The sequence below is a fragment of the Triticum aestivum genome, chromosome 6B, assembly GCF_018294505.1.
Source record: "Triticum aestivum cultivar Chinese Spring chromosome 6B, IWGSC CS RefSeq v2.1, whole genome shotgun sequence".
Classification (NCBI taxonomy): domain Eukaryota; kingdom Viridiplantae; phylum Streptophyta; class Magnoliopsida; order Poales; family Poaceae; genus Triticum; species Triticum aestivum.
This window is the reverse complement of record NC_057810.1, coordinates 665498227-665516438: the sequence shown is the minus strand read 5'-3', so window position 1 is coordinate 665516438 and position 18212 is coordinate 665498227. Positions and strand designations below refer to the sequence as shown.

Here is an 18212-nt window from a genome sequence, read left to right as displayed (position 1 = left end):
TATTGCTGTTCTTTTGCCTATTTCAGTATTTCGAAGAAAAGGAATATCAAACGGAGTCCAAACGGAATGAAACCTTCGGGAGCATGATTTTTGGAACGAACGTGATCCGAAGAACTTGGAGTGCAAGCCAAGAAGCAGTCGAGGCGGCCACGAGATAGGAGGGCGCGCCCACCCCTCCTGGGCGCGCCCCCTGTCTCGTGGACCCCTCGGGCGGCCACCGACGTACTTCTTCCTCCTATATAAGCATACATACCCCGAAAACATCCAGGGAGCCACCGAACAAATATTTCCGCCACCGTAACCTTCTGTATCTGCGAGATCCCATCTTGGAGCCGTCGCTGGCGTTCTGCCGAAGGGGGAATCCACCACTGAGGGCTTCTACATCAACACCATAGCCCCTCCAATGAGTTGTGAGCAGTTTACCACAGACCTTCGGGTCCATAGTTATTAGCTAGATGGCTTCTTCTCTCTTTTTGGATCTCAATACATGTCGGGGAACGTTGCAGAAAATAAAATTTTTCCTATGGTTTCACCAAGATCCATCTATGAGTTCATCTAAGCAACGGGTGAAAGGGGAGATGCATCTACATACCACTTTGTAGATCGCGAGCACAAGCGTTCAAAAGAACGGGGTTGAAGTAGTCGTTCTCGTCGTGATCCTATCACCGGAGATCCTAGCGCCGAACGGACGGCACCTCCGTGTTCAACACACGTACGGTCAGCGTGACGTCTCCTCCGTCTTGATCCAGCAAGGGGGAAGGAGAGGTTGATGATGATCCAGCAGCACGACGGCGTGGTGGTGGATGCAGCAGAACTCCGGCAGGGCTTCACCAAGCTGCTGCGGGAGGAGGACGAGGTGTAGCAGGGGAGGGAGGCGCCAAGACTTGGGTGCGGCTGCCCTCCCCCTGCCCTCCTTTATATAGGCCCCCAAGGGGGGGCGCCATCCCTCAGAGATGCAATCTCCCAATGGGGCGGCGGCCAGGGGGGGTGGAGTGCCCCCCAAGGCAAGTGGTGCGCCCCCCCACCTAGGGTTTCCAACCCTAGGCGTAGGGGGGGCCCAAGGGGGGCGCACCCGGTGGACCCCCTCCCACTTCATCCCACGGGGCCCTTCGGGATAGGTGGCCCCACCCGGTGGACCCCCGGGACCCTTCCGGTGGTCCCGGTACAATACCGGGTGACCCCGAAACTTTCCCGATGGCCGAAACATCACTTCCTATATAGTTTTCTTTACCTCCGGACCATTACGGAACTCCTCGTGACGTCCGGGATCTCATCCGGGACTCCGAACAACATTCGGTTTGCTGCATACTCATATTCATACAACCCTAGCGTCACCGAACCTTAAGTGTGTAGACCCTACGGGTTCGGGATACATGCAGACATGACCGAGACAACTCTCCGGTCAATAACCAACAGCGGGATCTGGATACCCATGTTGGCTCCCACATACTCCTCGATGATCTCATCGGATGAACCACAATGTCGAGGGTTCAAGCAACCCCGTATACTATTCCCTTTGTCAGACGGTATGTTACTTGCCCGAGACTCGATCGTCGGTATCCCAATACCTCGTTCAGTCTCGTTACCGGCAAGTCACTTTACTCGTACCGTAATGCATGATCCTGTGACCAGACACTTGGTCACATTGAGCTCATTATGATGATGCACTACCGAGTGGGCCCAGTGATACCTCTCCGTAACACGGAGTGACAAATCCCAGTCTCGATCCGTGTCAACCCAACAGACACTTTCGAAGATACCTGTAGTGCACCTTTATAGTCACCCAGTTACATTGTGACGTTTGGTACACCCAAAGCACTCCTACGGTATCCGGGAGTTACACGATCTCATGGTCTAAGGAAGAGATACTTGACATTGGAAAAGCTCTAGCAAAACCAACTACACGATCTTGTGCTATGCTTAGGAATGGGTCTTGTCCATCACATCATTCTCCTAATGATGTGATCCCATTGTCAACGACATCTAATGTCCATAGTCAGGAAACCATGACTATCTGTTGACCAACGAGCTAGTCAACTAGAGGCTTACTAGGGACGTATTGTGGTCTATGTATTCACACGTGTATTACAATTTCCGGATAATACAATTATAGCATGAATAAAAGACAATTATCATGAACAAGGAAATGTAATAATAATCCTTTTATTATTGCCTCTAGGGCATATTTCCAATAGTCTCCCACTTGCACTAGAGTCAATAATCTAGTTACATTGTGATGAATCGAACACCCATATAGTTCTGGTGTTGATCATGTTTTGCTCGTGAGAGAGGCTTAGTCAACGGATCTGAGACATTCATATCCGTATGTACTTTGCAAATATCTATGTCTCCATCTTGAACATTTTCACGGATGGAGTTGAAGCGACGCTTGATGTGCCTGGTCTTCTTGTGAAACCTGGGCTCCTTGGCAAGGGCAATAGCTCCAGTGTTGTCACAGAAGAGTTTGATCGGCCCCGACGCATTGGGTATGAATCCTAGGTCGGTGATGAACTCCTTCACCCAAATTGCTTCATGCGCTGCCTCCGAGGCTGCCATGTACTCCGCTTCACATGTAGATCCCGCCACGGCGCTCTGCTTGCAGCTGCACCAGCTTACTGCTCCACCATTCAACATATACACATAGCCGGTTTGTGACTTAGAGTCATCCAGATCTGTGTCGAAGCTAGCGTTGACGTAACCCTTTACGACGAGCTCTTCGTCACCTCCATAAACGAGAAACATGTCCTTTGTCCTTTTCAGGTACTTCAGGATATTCTTGACCGCTGTCCAGTGTTCCTTGCCGGGATTACTTTGGTACCTTCCTACCAAACTTACGGCAAGGTTTACATCAGGTCTGGTACACAAGATGGCATACATAATAGATCCTATGGCTGAGGCATAGGGGATGACGCTCATCTCTTCTTTATCTTTTGCCGTGGTCGGGCATTGAGCCGAGCTCAATCTCACACCTTGCAGTACAGGCAAGAACCCTTTCTTGGACTGATCCATTTTGAACTTCTTCAAAATCTTATCAAGGTATGTGCTTTGTGAAAGACCTATGAGGCGTCTCGATCTATCCCTATAGATCTTGATGCCTAATATGCAAGTAGCTTCTCCAAGGTCCTTCATTGAAAAACACTTATTCAAGTAGGCCTTAATGCTGTCCAAGAATTCTATATCATCTCCCATCAAAAGTATGTCATCTACATATAACATGAGAAATGCTATAGAGCTCCCACTCACTTTCTTGTAAACGCAGGCTTCTCCATAAGTCTGCATAAACCCAAACGCTTTGATCATCTCATCAAAGCGAATGTTTCAACTCTGAGATGCTTGCACCAGCCCATAAATGGATCGCTGGAGCTTGCACACTTTGTTAGCATTCTTAGGATCGACAAAACCTTCCGGCTGCATCATATACAGCTCTTCCTTAAGATAACCGTTAAGGAATGTCGTTTTGACGTCCATCTGCCATATCTCATAATCATAGTATGCAGCAATTGCTAACATGATTTGGACGGACTTAAGCTTCGCTACGGGAGAGAAAGTCTCATCATAGTCAATCCCTTGAACTTGCCGATAACCCTTAGCGACAAGTCGAGCTTTATTGATGGTGACATGACCATCCGCGTCCGTCTTCTTCTTAAAGATCCATTTGTTTTCTATCGCTCGCCGATCATCGGGCAAGTCAGTCAAAGTCCATACTTTGTTTTCATACATGGATTCTATCTCGGATTGCATGGCTTCTAGCCATTTGTTGGAATCTGGGCCCGCCATTGCTCCTTCATAGTTCGAAGGTTCACTGTTGTCTAACAACATGATTTCCAGGACAGGGTTGGCATACCACTCTGGTGTGGAACGTGTCCTTGTTGACCTACGAAGTTCAGTAGCAACTTGATCAGAAGTACCTTGATCATCATCATTAATTTCCTCTCCAGTCGGTGTAGGCACCACAGGAACGTTTTCCTGAGCTGCACTACTTTCCGGTTCAAGAGGTAGTACTTCATCGAGTTCTACTTTCCTCCCACTTACTCCTTTCGAGAGAAACTCTTTTTCCAGAAAGGATCCGTTCTTGGCAACAAAGATCTTGCCCTCGGATCTTAAGTAGAAGGTATACCCAATGGTTTCCTTAGGGTATCCTATGAAGATGCATTTTTCCGACTTGGGTTTGAGCTTTTCAGGTTGAAGTTTCTTGACATAAGCATTGCATCCCCAAACTTTTAGAAACGACAGCTTAGGTTTCTTCCCAAACCATAATTCATACAGTGTCGTCTCAACGGATTTAGACGGTGCCCTATTTAAAGTGAATGTAGCTGTCTCTAGAGCGTATCCCCAAAATGATAGCGGTAAATCGGTAAGAGACATCATAGATCGCACCATATCCAATAGAGTGCGATTACGACGTTCGGACACACCGTTACGCTGAGGTGTTCCAGGCGGCATGAGTTGTGAAACGATTCCACATTTTCTTAAGTGTGTACCAAATTCATGACTTAAATATTCTCCTCCACGATCTGATCGTAAGAATTTTATCTTTCGGTCATGTTGATTCTCTACTTCATTTTGAAATTCCTTGAACTTTTCAAAGGTCTCAGACTTGTGTTTCATCAAGTAGACATACCCATATCTACTCAAGTCATCAGTGAGAGTGAGAACATAACGATATCCTCCGCGAGCCTCAACGCTCATTGGACCACACACATCAGTATGTATGATTTCCAATAAGTTGGTTGCTCGCTCCATTGTTCCGGAGAACGGGGTCTTGGTCATTTTGCCCACGAGGCATGGTTCGCACGTGTCAAATGATTCATAATCTAGAGACTCTAAAAGTCCATCAACATGGAGCTTCTTCATGCGCTTGACACCAATGTGACCAAGGCGGCAGTGCCACAAGTATGTGGGACTATCGTTATCAACTTTACATCTTTTGGTATTCACACTATGAATATGTGTAACATTACGTTCGAGATTCATTAAGAATAAACCATTGACCATCGGGGCATGACCATAAAACATATCTCTCATATAAATAGAACAACCATTATTCTCAGATTTAAATGAGTAGCCATCTCGTATCAAACGAGATCCAGATAAAATGTTCATGCTCAAACTTGGCACTAAATAACAATTATTGAGGTTTAAAACTAATCCTGTAGGTAAATGTAGAGGTAGCGTGCCGACGGCGATCACATCGAGCTTGGAACCATTCCCGACGCGCATCGTCACCTCGTCCTTCGCCAGTCTCCGCTTATTCCGCAGCTCCTGTTGTGAGTTACAAATGTGAGCAACGGCACCGGTATCAAATACCCAGGAGTTACTACGAGTACTGGTAAGCTACACATAAATTACATGCATATCAAATATACCTTTAGTGTTTCCAACCTTCTTGTCCGCTAAGTATTTGGGGCAGTTCCGCTTCCAGTGACCCTTCCCCTTGCAATAAAATCACTCAGTCTCAGGCTTGGGTCCATTCTTTGACTTCTTCCCGGCAACTGGCTTACCGGGCGCGGCAACATCTTTGCCGTCCTTCTTGAAGTTCTTCTTACCCTTGCCCTTCTTGAACTTAGTGGTCTTATTGACCATCAACACTTGATGTTCTTTCTTGATTTCAACCTCTGCTGACTTCAGCATTGAAAATACCTCAGGAATGGTCTTCACCATCCCCTGCATATTGTAGTTCAACATAAAGCTCTTGTAGCTTGGTGGGAGCGACTGAAGGATTCTGTCAATGACCGCCTCGTCCGGGAGGTTGATCTCCAGCTGGGACAGGCGGTTGTGCAACCCAGACATTTTGAGTATGTGCTCACTGACAGAACTGTTTTCTTCCATCTTACAACTATAGAACTTGTCGGAGACTTCATATCTCTCGACCCGGCATGAGCTTGAAAAACCATTTTTAGCTCCTCGAACATCTCATATGCTCCGTGTTTCTCAAAACGCTTTTGGAGCCCCAGTTCTAAGCTGTAAAGCATGCCGCACTGAACGAGGGAGTAATCATTAGCACGTGATTGCCAAGTGTTCATAACGTCTTGGTTCTCTGGGATGGGTGCTTCACCTAGCGGTGCATCTAGGACATAATCTTTCTTGGCTGCTATGAGGATGATCCTCAGGTTCCGGACCCAGTCCGAATAGTTGCTGCCATCATCTTTCAGCTTAGTTTTCTCTAGGAACGCGTTGAAGTTCATGTTGACATGAGCGTTGGCCATTTGATCTACAAGACATATTTTGCAAAAGTTTTAGACTAAGTTCATGATAATTAAGTTCATCTAATCAAATTATTTAATGAACTCCCACTCAGATTAGACATTCCTCTAGTCATCTAAGTGTTACACGATCCGAGTCAACTAGGCCGTGTCCGATCATCACGTGAGACGGACTAGTCATCATCGGTGAACATCTCCATGTTGATCGTATCTTCCATACGACTCGTGTTTGACCTTTCGGTCTCTGTGTTCCGAGGCCATGTCTGTACATGCTAGGCTTGTCAAGTTAACCCTAAGTGTTCTGCATGTGTAAATCTGTCTTACACCCGTTGTATGTGAACGTAAGGATCTATCACACCCGATCATCACGTGGTGCTTCGAAACGACGAACTTTAGCAACGGTGCACAGTTAGGGGGAACACTTTCTTGAAATTATTATAAGGGATCATCTTATTTACTACCGCCGTTCTAAGTAAACAAGATGCATAAAACATAATAAACATCACATGCAATTATATAGTAGTGACATGATATGGCCAATATCATATAGCTCCTTCGATCTCCATCTTCGGGGCTCCATGATCATCTTCGTCACCGGCATGACACCATGATCTCCATCATCATGATCTCCATCATTGTGTCTTCATGAAGTTGTCACGCCAACGACTACTTCTACTTCTATGGCTAACACGTTTAGCAATAAAGTAAAGTAATTTACATGGCGTTCTTCAATGACACGCAGGTCATACAAAAATAAAGACAACTCCTATGGCTTCTGCCGGTTGTCATACTCATCGACATGCAAGTCGTGATTCCTATTACAAGAACATGATCTCATACATCACAATATATCATTCATCATTCATCACAACTTCTGGCCGTATCACATCACATGACAATTGCTGCGAAAACAAGTTAGACGTCCTCTAATTGTTGTTGCATCTTTTACGTGGCTGCAATTGGGTTCTAGCAAGAACATTTTCTTACCTACGAATAACCACAACGTGATTTTGTCAACTTCTATTTACCCTTCATAAGGACCCTTTTCATCGAATTCGCTCCAACTAAAGTAGGAGAGACAGACACCCGCTAGCCACCTTATGCAACTAGTGCATGTCAGTCGGTGGAACCTGTCTCACGTAAGCGTACGTGTAAGGTCGGTCCGGGCCGCTTCATCCCACAATACCGCTGAAGCAAGAAAAGACTAGTAGCGGCAAGAAAGTTGACAAGATCTACGCCCACAACAAAATTGTGTTCTACTCGTGCAATAGAGAACTACACATAGACCTAGCTCATGATGCCACTGTCGGGGAACGTTGCAGAAAATAAATTTTTTCCTACGGTTTCACCAAGATCCATCTATGAGTTCATCTAAGCAACGAGTGAAAGGGGAGATGCATCTACATACCACTTTGTAGATCGCGAGTGGAAGCGTTCAAAAGAACGGGGTTGAAGTAGTCATTCTCGTCGTGATCCTATCACCGGAGATCCTAGCGCCGAACAGACGGCACCTCCACATTCAACACACGTACGGTCAGCGTGACGTCTCCTCCGTCTTGATCCAGCAAGGGGGAAGGAGAGGTTGATGATGATCCAGCAGCACGACAGTGTGGTGGTGGATGCAGCAGAACTCCGGCAGGGCTTCGCCAAGCTGCTGCGGGAGGAGGACGAGGTGTAGCAGGGGGAGGGAGGGGCCAAGACTTGGGTGCGGCTGTCCTCCCCCTGCCCTCCTTTATATAGTCCCCCAAGGGGAGGCACCGGCCCTGGGAGATGCAATCTCCCAAGGGGGCGGCGGCCAGGGGGGTGGAGTGCCCCCAAGGCAAGTGGTGCGCCCCCCACCTAGGGTTTCCAACCCTAGGCGTAGGGGGGGCCAAGGGGGGCGCACCAGCCCACTAGGGGCTGGTTCCCCTCCCACTTCAGCCCACGGGGCCCTCCAGGATAGGTGGCCCCACCTGGTGGACCCCCGGGACCTTTCCGGTGGTCCCGGTACAATACCGGGTGCCCCCGAAACTTTCCTGATAGCCAAAACAACACTTCCTATATAGTTTTATTTACCTACGAACCATTCCGGAACTCCTCGTGACGTCCGGGATCTCATTCGGGACTCCGAACAACATTCCGTTTGCTGCATACTCATATTCATACAACCCTAGCGTCACCGAACCTTAAGTGTGTAGACCCTACGGGTTCGGAAGACATGCAGACATGACCGAGACAGCTCTCCGGCCAATAACCAACAGCGGGATCTGGATACCCATGTTGGCTCCCACATACTCCTCGATGATCTCATCGGATGAACCACGACGTCGAGGGTTCAAGCAACCCCGTATACTATTCCCTTTGTCAGACGGTATGTTACTTGCCCGAGACTCGATCGTCGGTATCCCAATACCTCGTTCAGTCTCGTTACCGGCAAGTCACTTTACTTGTACCGTAATGCATGATCATGTGACCAGACACTTGGTCACTTTGAGCTCATTATGATGATGCACTACTGAGTGGGCCCAGTGATACCTCTCCATAACACGGAGTGACAAATCCCAGTCTCGATCCGTGTCAACCCAACAGACACTTTCGGAGATACCTGTAGTGCACCTTTATAGTCACCCAGTTACGTTGTGACGTTTGGTACACCCAAAGCACTCCTACGGTATCCGGGAGTTACATGATCTCATGGTCTAAGGAAGAGATACTTGACATTGGAAAAGCTCTAGCAAAACGAACTACACGATCTTGTGCTATGCTTAGGAATGGGTCTTGTCCATCACATCATTCTCCTAATGATGTGATCCCGTTGTCAACGACATCTAATGTCCATAGTCAGGAAACCATGACTATCTGTTGACCAACGAGCTAGTCAACTAGAGGCTTACTAGGGACGTATTGTGGTCTATGTATTCACACGTGTATTACGATTTCCGGATAATACAATTATAGCATGAATAAAAGACAATTATCATGAACAAGGAAATGTAATAATAATCCTTTTATTATTGCCTCTAGGGCATATTTCCAACAATACAATGTTCTCCCCCTCTCTTGTGGAGATCTATTCGATGTAATCTCTTTTTGCGGTGTGTTTGTCGAGATCCAATGAATTGTGGGTTTATGATCAAGTTTATCTATGAATAATAATTGAATCTTCTCTGAATTCTTTTATGTATGATTGAGTTATCTTTGCAAGTCTCTTCGAATTATCGGTTTGGTTTGGCCTACTAGATTGATCTTTCTTGCCATGGGGGAAGTGCTTAGCTTTGTGTTCAATCTTGCGGTGTTCTTACCCAGTGACAGAAAGGGTTGCAATACACGTATTGTATTGTTGCCATCGAGGATAAAAAGATGGGGATTATATCATATTGCTTGAGTTTATCCCTCTACATCATGTCATCTTTCTTAATGTGTTACTCTGTTCTTATGAACTTAATACTCTAGATGCATGCTGGATAGCGGTCGATGTATGGAGTAATAGTAGTAGATGCAGGGAGGAGTCGGTCTACTTGTCATGGACGTGATGCCTATATGCATGATCATGCCTAGATAACATGATAATTATTCGCTTTTCTATCAATTGCTCGACAGTAATTTGTTCACCCACCGTAATACTTATGCTATCTTGAGAGAAGCCTCTAGTGAAATCTATGGCCCCTGGGTCTATTCTTTATCATATAAGCTTTCAATCTACTTTTATTTGCATCTTTACTTTCTACATCTATATCACAAAATACCAAAAATATATTTATCTTATCATATTATCTCTATCAGATCTCACTTTCGCAAGTGGCCGTGAAGGGATTGACAACCCCTTTATCGCGTTGGTTACGAGTTCTTTGTTTGTTTGTGTAGGTTCGTGGGACTTGTGAGGAGCCTCCTACTGGATTGATACCTTGGTTCTCAAAAACTGAGGGAAATACGTATGCTACTGTGCTGCATCACCCTTTCCTCTTCAAGGAAAACCAAAGCAAGCTCAAGACGTAGCACACGGCCTCGGGCCCAACAACTTGTTTACAAGCGGCAGGCTGCGACTCGCCTGATGAGCGCGGGGACAGATCCTGTCGAAGCGGGGCCCAGGCAATCACGAGGAGATGATGACGCTGCTCGGCCTAGATTTTCTGTGGCTGATTCGCCGCGTGCATCATAGCTGGCGACCACAGAAGATCCAGACCCGGCTGCTGCTACCGACAACACCGGTCTAGAGCTGCATTCGGATCCTCCTCGGGATCGGCAGAGGATCAGCCTGATCCAGGTGCGGGATCCTCTGCGCCGAGGGTTTCTGTAGTGCCTCCTGCTACTACTCCACGTCGCACACGGCTACAACAAGGTTTAATTAAACCCGTTGATTATAAACATATTACAAAATATGGGATGATTTGTTTAACAGGTGAACCAGGAGAACCTAACACTCTTGAAGAGGCTCTTGGTGATGCACTTTGGAGAAAGGCAATGCATGATGAAATTGTGGCACTAAGGAAAAATAAAACATGGCACTTGGTTCCTCCAAGACAAGGTAAAAATCCTATTGACTGTAAGTGGGTCTTTAGGATAAAAAGAAAAGCTGATGGAACTATTGACCGTTACAAAGCTAGACTCATTGTAAAGGGTTTTAAACAAAGGTATGGTATTGACTATGAGGACACGTTTAGTCCAGTTGTTAAAGCAGCTACCATACGCCTTGTCCTATCCATTGTTGTGTCTAGGGGATGGAGTCTACGACAACTGGATGTTCAAAACGCGTTCCTCCATGATGTTCTGGAAGAAGAGGTTTACATGAAACAACCTCCTGGGTTTGTAAATGCACAGGCACCACTTCATGTGTGCAAAATTGACAAGGCTTTGTATGGACTGAAACAGGCTCCAAGAGCGTGGTATTCTCGCCTTAGTAAAAAGATGCAAGCACTTGGTTTTATTCCTTCAAAGTCTGACACTTCGTTATTCATTTATAACAAGTCAAGAATATCCATATTTGTTCTCATTTATGTTGATGATATAATTGTGACAAGCTCATCTGATGAAGCAATAACAGCGCCGTTGAAGGATTTAAGTGCAGAATTTGCTCTCAAAGATCTAGGAGATCTACACTACTTTCTTGGTATTGAGGTTAAGCAGCACAAGGATGGTCTTCATCTCTCTCAAGAAAAGTATGCAACAGACTTAGTAAAAAAGGATGGTCTGCAAAGTTGTAAGCCTGCACCCACTCCTTTATCTAGCACAGAAAAATTATCACTTGCTGAAGGAGAACTTCTGGACTCAGAGGATAGTACAAAGTACAGAAGCCTAGTAGGTGCTCTTCAGTACTTGACATCGACACGACCAGATATCTGATTTGCGGTTAACAAAGTATGTCAATTCCTTCATGCACCTACCACAGTTCACTTGACTGCTGCAAAACGCATAGTGAGATATGTGAAAAATACATTGAGCATTGGTCTGAATTTTAGCAAGTCATCCTTCACACTTATCAGTGCCTTCTCTGACTCAAACTGGGCAGGGTGCTTAGATGACAGACGCTCAACTGGTGGTTTTGCAGTGTTCTTTGGACCTAATTTGATATCTTGGAGTGCAAGGAAGCAAGCCACAGTTTCTAGATCTAGCACAGAAGCAGAATATAAAGCTCTGGCCAATGCAACCGCAGAGATCATATGGGTACAGTCAATTTTGAAGGAACTAGGCATGAAAAACACTAAAGCTCCATGTCTATGGTGTGATAATCTAGGTGCTACCTATTTATCAGCAAATCCAGTTTTTCATGCTAGAACTAAACATATTGAGATAGATTTTCACTTTGTCCGTGAGAGAGTTGCAAACAAACTCTTAGACATTCGGTTCATTCATTCCCAAGACCAAGTTGCGGATGGTTTCACCAAAGCTCTTCCCACAAAAAGTTTTGAAGTCTTCAAGTATAATCTCAACTTGATGAAGTTGTGATTAAGGGAGGGTGTTAAACACAATATGCGTGATATGATGGTGTGTACAGCAAGGAGGATCACCACCGAAGGAGGAGTAGTTATACATGATATTCATGTACTCTTTATCTTGTTTTATCTCTTGTATTCTTCTCTCCCAAGATGTAATCTCTCCAACAACCTGTACGCTTATTAGGGCTCGCAACCCCTCTATTTAACATGCAACACGTCAGCCTGGATCGGCAAGACGTTTCCGCAATCGCACAGTAGGAACACTGCTGACTTGTGCCAATGGTCAATGTGCCAATTTCTTTACTCCGTTTAAAAAAAGGGTCAAATCTTGTGCTGACTTGTAGGAACACTGCTGCAAGTGACTTGTGCCAATGTGTTTGTCAAAGCAGACTTGCATAACAGGTAGCGTATATGTGTGTGTGCCTAAGCTAGTATATCTTACTTTGGAAATGAAAGCTTGGTCAGCTGGAAGGAAGGTTATACTACTCAGCTGTTGGACTGAACAGATAAGAGTTCCTTATATACATTGGGGTTTCTGTTAATTTTGCTATGCTAGTCTAATTGATGATACCCTGAACCATGCTGCCCATCCATGAGATCAGAAGACTCGGATGGTGAAGATGTTCCTCCACCCAAGAGGAATATCTTTCTAAGAAATAAGAATGATGGCCGGTAAAGTCATGGCTAGGAACAGGAAAGGGCTTTCAGGCCATGCATAAAAGAGTTGCCGACACTAAAGAAGCCGGACGAGCCAGGTTTCTCGGTCGAACCCTACGAGTAAGGTATAATGTTCTATCCAGAACGGCCACTGATTCTCTAGCTCTGCTACCAAGTTAGGCCTTGATTGGATTGTCGTTTCCAGCGCTTTTACCCTTGTAAAATATACAGCGCTTTTACCTCTGTGAAATATACAGACCACAATCCCTAGTTTTGATTCTCAGGTGGAATTTGCACACGGACGGTAAGATACACTTGTAAAACAAATACAGGTGTATAAAAATACACCGATTCCAAGCAGAACTTTAGTCTTCTTTGCTGCATTGAGGAGACTGTTTTTTTGACGGTGCATTGAGGAGACTGTAACCCGGTAGGAATTCGGATTCGCAGAACTGGTCGTTGATGCGAGAATGCCAATTAACACTGAATCCCAAATGCATGGTGGGATACCTTACCAAGAGATGCTTATAACAGTTTAAAGTACACATATATAATATAGTCATCGGTACGTTGTACATTTGTAAAATTCTTGGTGCCTCAGCACAGGGTGCCGCTACACTGACTGTCTGAGCTTCAAAGAAATCCTGACATTGATGCCATAGTCTGTACCATTTTGGAGCCTATAAACTGACTGTCTGTCTGTACAAGGTTTGCTATTTTGTTGAAAGTATAGACTGTAAAGGCCACTTGAACATCAACTTCAGGTAATGCTGCATATGCGTCTCATCACACTGTCTATTTCTAAAATGCCACACTAGATTGAGTGACCTGTCAGCAATTTGAAACCATATAAGCTGACTCTGCAAGGCCAGGATAAAGTAACTGAAACTGAACGTGAATTCAGCACAAAGAACCACTAAAGTAGGAAGGACAAAACTTAATTTAGAGAATTGGTAGGGGCCGCGCGAACGCGTACCCCCTCTACCACAAATTACGACGTCCACTCTCCCACTTGGGGAGATGGTAGGCCAGCGCATCCACCAAGTGCAATGTGGACCACTAGCCTAGGCCACGACTCTTCTTGATCAGCCGTCGACCCCGTCCAGGTAAGTATGTTGCAAGGGTGCACCGAGGGATCATTATATAGCAGGCTCTCCCTCCCTTGCCTCCTCTCGCTGGCCGAGGTGGTACTAAACAAACTAACCAAGACTCTAAGAGCGCAGCGCCATGGTGCACCTGGTGCAAGGTCGTGGGCCTGATTCTGATGGGATTTTCGGCGCTCAGGCCCAGTTCATTAGAAAAACGACCTCTCTTCGAAATCTTAGACGTGGGCTGTCCGCCGCGCCCACACCCAAGCCCACATGAATCATCTTCGTGGACGTCCACGGGTAAAAAGGTGCTGAAGACATGGCCGCGCGGGGGAGCACCACCGAAGGGTGTTGGGGCCGGAAGACGGGGACCAGGTGTGGCACAACCGCACAAGGAGCAATTGCACCCAGAGGTTGGCAATATCGACGAGGTGCGTGAGAGCCCTGAGGACCAAAGAAGGGAAGAACAAGGTACTGTAAGAGTATGTGTTTTCTTGCTGACATATACGTTGGGGTTCTCTGCTAATTTGTGCTAGTCTATAATTGATGATACCCTACTGAACCCTGAACCTGAAGCTTCAGTTACAAGCAGGACCTCACGCCCTGAGGAGTTTTATTCTGAGAAGCACCAATTTTCCTTATTCTGAATTTTGCAGGTTATCTGTTGTCCTAGAGATTGTAGTAGGTGACCACACATTGAATAAACTAGCATCTGATGCTTTTTAATAATTCGTGCACTCTTGGATCATGGATGTTAGCAACTGACAGACTCATCACTCATGCACGTATACAGTTGGTGTTCTAAAATTTTGTTTGCTCTAAAGGCAGAAAGGATATCCATGTGAACTCTGAAGACAGGAACGGGTACTCTGAAACCTACGTTCATCGTTGTATGACGCTAAGTCTTTAAATCTTACAGGACCAAGTATAACGATAATATGTGGACATCCCGCTAAACCCACTTGTCCCGCATAAATCATATGTGGCCACAATATCAAGTATAACATTCTTGTCGCTTATACTTCTTGCCCAGTATCTTCCAAGACTATATCCCATATTCTTTCTAACTTGTGAAATTGTCAAAGCTACGGGAGGTGTTGCAAAGACTGCCTGTGAAGGGGCTGTATATATATACAACCTGCTACTTTACTTGTTAGCTACCTTTTTATATGCAACCAAAGTCATGTATGGTATCTGGATGCTTTTATATGCAACCTTTCAACATTTCATATGTCAAAATTCACCAAATTTTTTTTTTCGAGATTGACGGGGGGGCCAAAAACCCCACCGCTTGTTATATTCCCACTCGAAAGTGACTTGGCAGTCAGTACAGATACAAGTAAGTGCACAAAGGCACAAAATGAAATAACAGGGGATGGCTTCAAGAGGAAGCCCAAAACTAGAAGAAAGAAAAACAAAATGGAGGGGAAGGCTGGCAACAGAACCAAACCGAAACCCCTGGAGGCCGACATCTCAGGTAGCAAGCTCCGCTGAGCAGCTTGTTCCACCACTGACAATGAACCAGAACAAGGCCTAGGGAGAAAAAGACGGGCACCATAACAGCAACTCGCAATGGAACATCACTGGCACGAACGAAGGGCGTCGGATAGCCGAGTTCGTGCGGCGACACCGGTGTGCGCCGGCGAAGCCAAGAGACAACAAACCACCGAGACCGAAGGGCACGGCACCGGTGTACCGCCGCCGAGGTCGAAGAGCAGCGTGCCGCCGAGGCCACCCCAGGATGTCCACGCAAACGTCGTCCGGGCCACCATGAAGCACATCCCTGATAGAAAGGAGACACCGAAGTAGAAGCATATCGAGAAGCATCACTGGCGCGAACGAAGAGCGTCGAATAGCCGAGTTCGAGTGGCGGCACCGGTGTGCCGCCAGCGAAGCCGAGAAGGCAACACGCCACCGAGACCGAAGGGCGCAGTACCGGTGTACTGCCGCCGAGGTCGAAGGGCAGCGCGTCGTCGAGGCCACCCCAGGATGTCCAAGCAAGCTCCACTCGAGTCGCCAAGGACAATGGCCAGCCAGGGATCGAAGCCGAGGTGGAGAGGAAGCAGCAAGAGGCGAGTCCACCCGAAGCAGAAGAAATCCAAGAAGATGCCCCCAAGGAGGAAACGGCGTAGAGACGTCGACACCATCCGACACGGGGAACCCCGGGTCCGAGATTTCTCTCGGGATCTGAGTGCTTGGGGGGGAGGGAAACAATGCCAAACTCGATGCCTTCAAGAAGGAAAAATGGCGGCTGCAGCCGCGGCTGCAGCCGTCATCGTCGATGAAGTTTTCACCCGGCAGTGCCTCCTCCACCTCGCAACCGGAGCAAGTCGGCCAACCACCGCCGTAGCCCAACAATCTAGGCAGCCATGAGCTGCGAAGCGAGCTACGGAGGGCCAAAGAAGCAGCAACACGCCGGGGCGCCGCACCCAACAAGGAGAGGTTGAGGTGCACCGCGGCCAGCGCGAGGCCGCAACGAGAGAGCACGGGGAGCCGGCGGCGACGCGGGGGTGGCCGGGAGGAGGGGCGGCGGTCGGTGGCGGCTGGGGTTCCCCTCGAGTCGCCCGGTGTGGGCGACGCGAGGGTCGGGCTCCTCTCTGCAAGAGGAAAGTCCTTTTCCTCCACCGCACGGTTTATGGTCAGCAGCAACGCCGACCCCGTCGCCAGCCAAGCCGCCTCCTGACCCCCAGCCGCCAGATCCGGCCGGCTCGCCAGATCCGACCGCGTCCAAGCCAGGGGCCGTCCTCCAGGGGGAGCCCGCGTCCTCCCGCAGCATCTCACGGCAGCGACTCGCGCGGCCGCGCCGCCACGCTGCCACTAGCGCTCGCAAGCCGCACGGGCCGCGCCGCCCCTGCGCCCACAAGCCGCGCGGGCTATGCCCAGCAACTCCACCGCGCAGCCGCGCGCACACGAGCAGCCCGATGGGCGCCCGACCAGCCGCCTCCATCTCCCCGTCGCGGATGCGCACCGACCAGATCTGGGCCGCGCAGAGCTCCCCGACGCGACACGCCGCCGTCCTCCTCGTCGTGCTGCACCGGCAAGGGCTAGCGCCCCGCCGCCGCCTTCCTTGGGGCCGGCCCGGACTTTGCTGGTGGGCGCCCTCTGGCGGCGGCGCTGCTGGAGGGAGGAAGGGGGGAGAAGGTGGCGGCGCTAGGTTTTCTCCCCCCGTGTCGCCAGAGCGAGGCGATGCGGGGGTCTTCGGGTTCCCAGGGTTCCGTCTTATCCAAAAATTCACCAAATTTCAAGTCAAATGTGTTGCTCAAGTTTTCATCCTTCTTTCTAATATAAGGGATCTAATAATGTAGCGATTTTTTTAGAAGCCTGCTGGAAAATGAGTTGCAAGAATGAAACTGGGTGTAATATTGGGTACCTCGACTGTGATATTACGCCAAATCAGACATCGGCTAGTACAACTTATGTCTTCAACAGCTGCAATGCTAGTACTATTTCAATAATAAAGGTCCAATGTTTAATTTAGAGAATTGGCAGGGGCCAAACAAACACATAAATCCCTACAACTATAAAATATCAAATTTAATTTAAAGAATTGGCAGGGGCCGCGCGGACGCGTACCCCCTCTACCACAAAGGAAAGCCAGCGCATCCACCAATTGCAATGTGGACCACTAGCCTAGGCCACGACTCTTCTTGATCAGTCGTCGACCCCGTTCAGGTAAGTACTACCTCCGTTCGGGTTTATTGGTCCCCATTGTATTTCGTGCCAAATTTTGACTATAGATTAAACTAACAAAATGTTCAAGCATGTCACCAAACATTATTTTTTGAAAACTATGTTCAAATATGAATCCAATGAGATAATTTTTCTTGACATGCATTAACATTTTGTTAGTTAAATCTTTAGTTAAAATTTGGCACAAACTACAAAGGGGACTTATAAACCAGGACGGATGTACACTAGTAGAAAAACACCTAATAGTCCCGGTTCGTAAAGGCCTTTAGTCCCGGTTCATGAACCGGGACTAATGAGTCGTTACTAATACCTCCACCCATTAGTCCCGGTTCGAACACGAACCGGGACCAATGTGCCTCCACGTGGCCCTGTGCGCCGAGCCCAGTCAGGGGGCCTTTGGTCCCGGTTGGTGGCACCAACCGGGACCAAAAGTCCATGTTTTTTTAGAAAAGTGGCTGCTTTAGAGGTTTTGGGGGTTATTTTTGGGTTGTTATTAGCTAGCTAATAGAGAGAAGTGTCCTCTCTTATATCTTCGTCCTTGGTTTACCAACGCTGCTGCTATATATGTTCATTTCACCCGCTGATATAATAACTCATGCATGCTCGCATCATACATCATCATATATAATAACAAGTCCTACTAATCATGCATTATCATACAA

General features: G+C 47.4%; 1 non-coding gene and 1 pseudogene across 1 annotated transcript; both read right to left on the bottom strand.

Moving 5' to 3' along the window:
• Positions 1–13725: 13725 nt before the first annotated feature.
• LOC123140174 (U1 spliceosomal RNA) lies at positions 13726–13886 on the bottom strand. Its single transcript, XR_006469828.1, has one exon. It is a non-coding gene; the product is annotated as a U1 spliceosomal RNA (small nuclear RNA).
• Positions 13887–17410: 3524 nt separating this feature from the next.
• Positions 17411–17540, bottom strand: LOC123140213 (uncharacterized; annotated as a pseudogene).
• Positions 17541–18212: the final 672 nt, after the last annotated feature.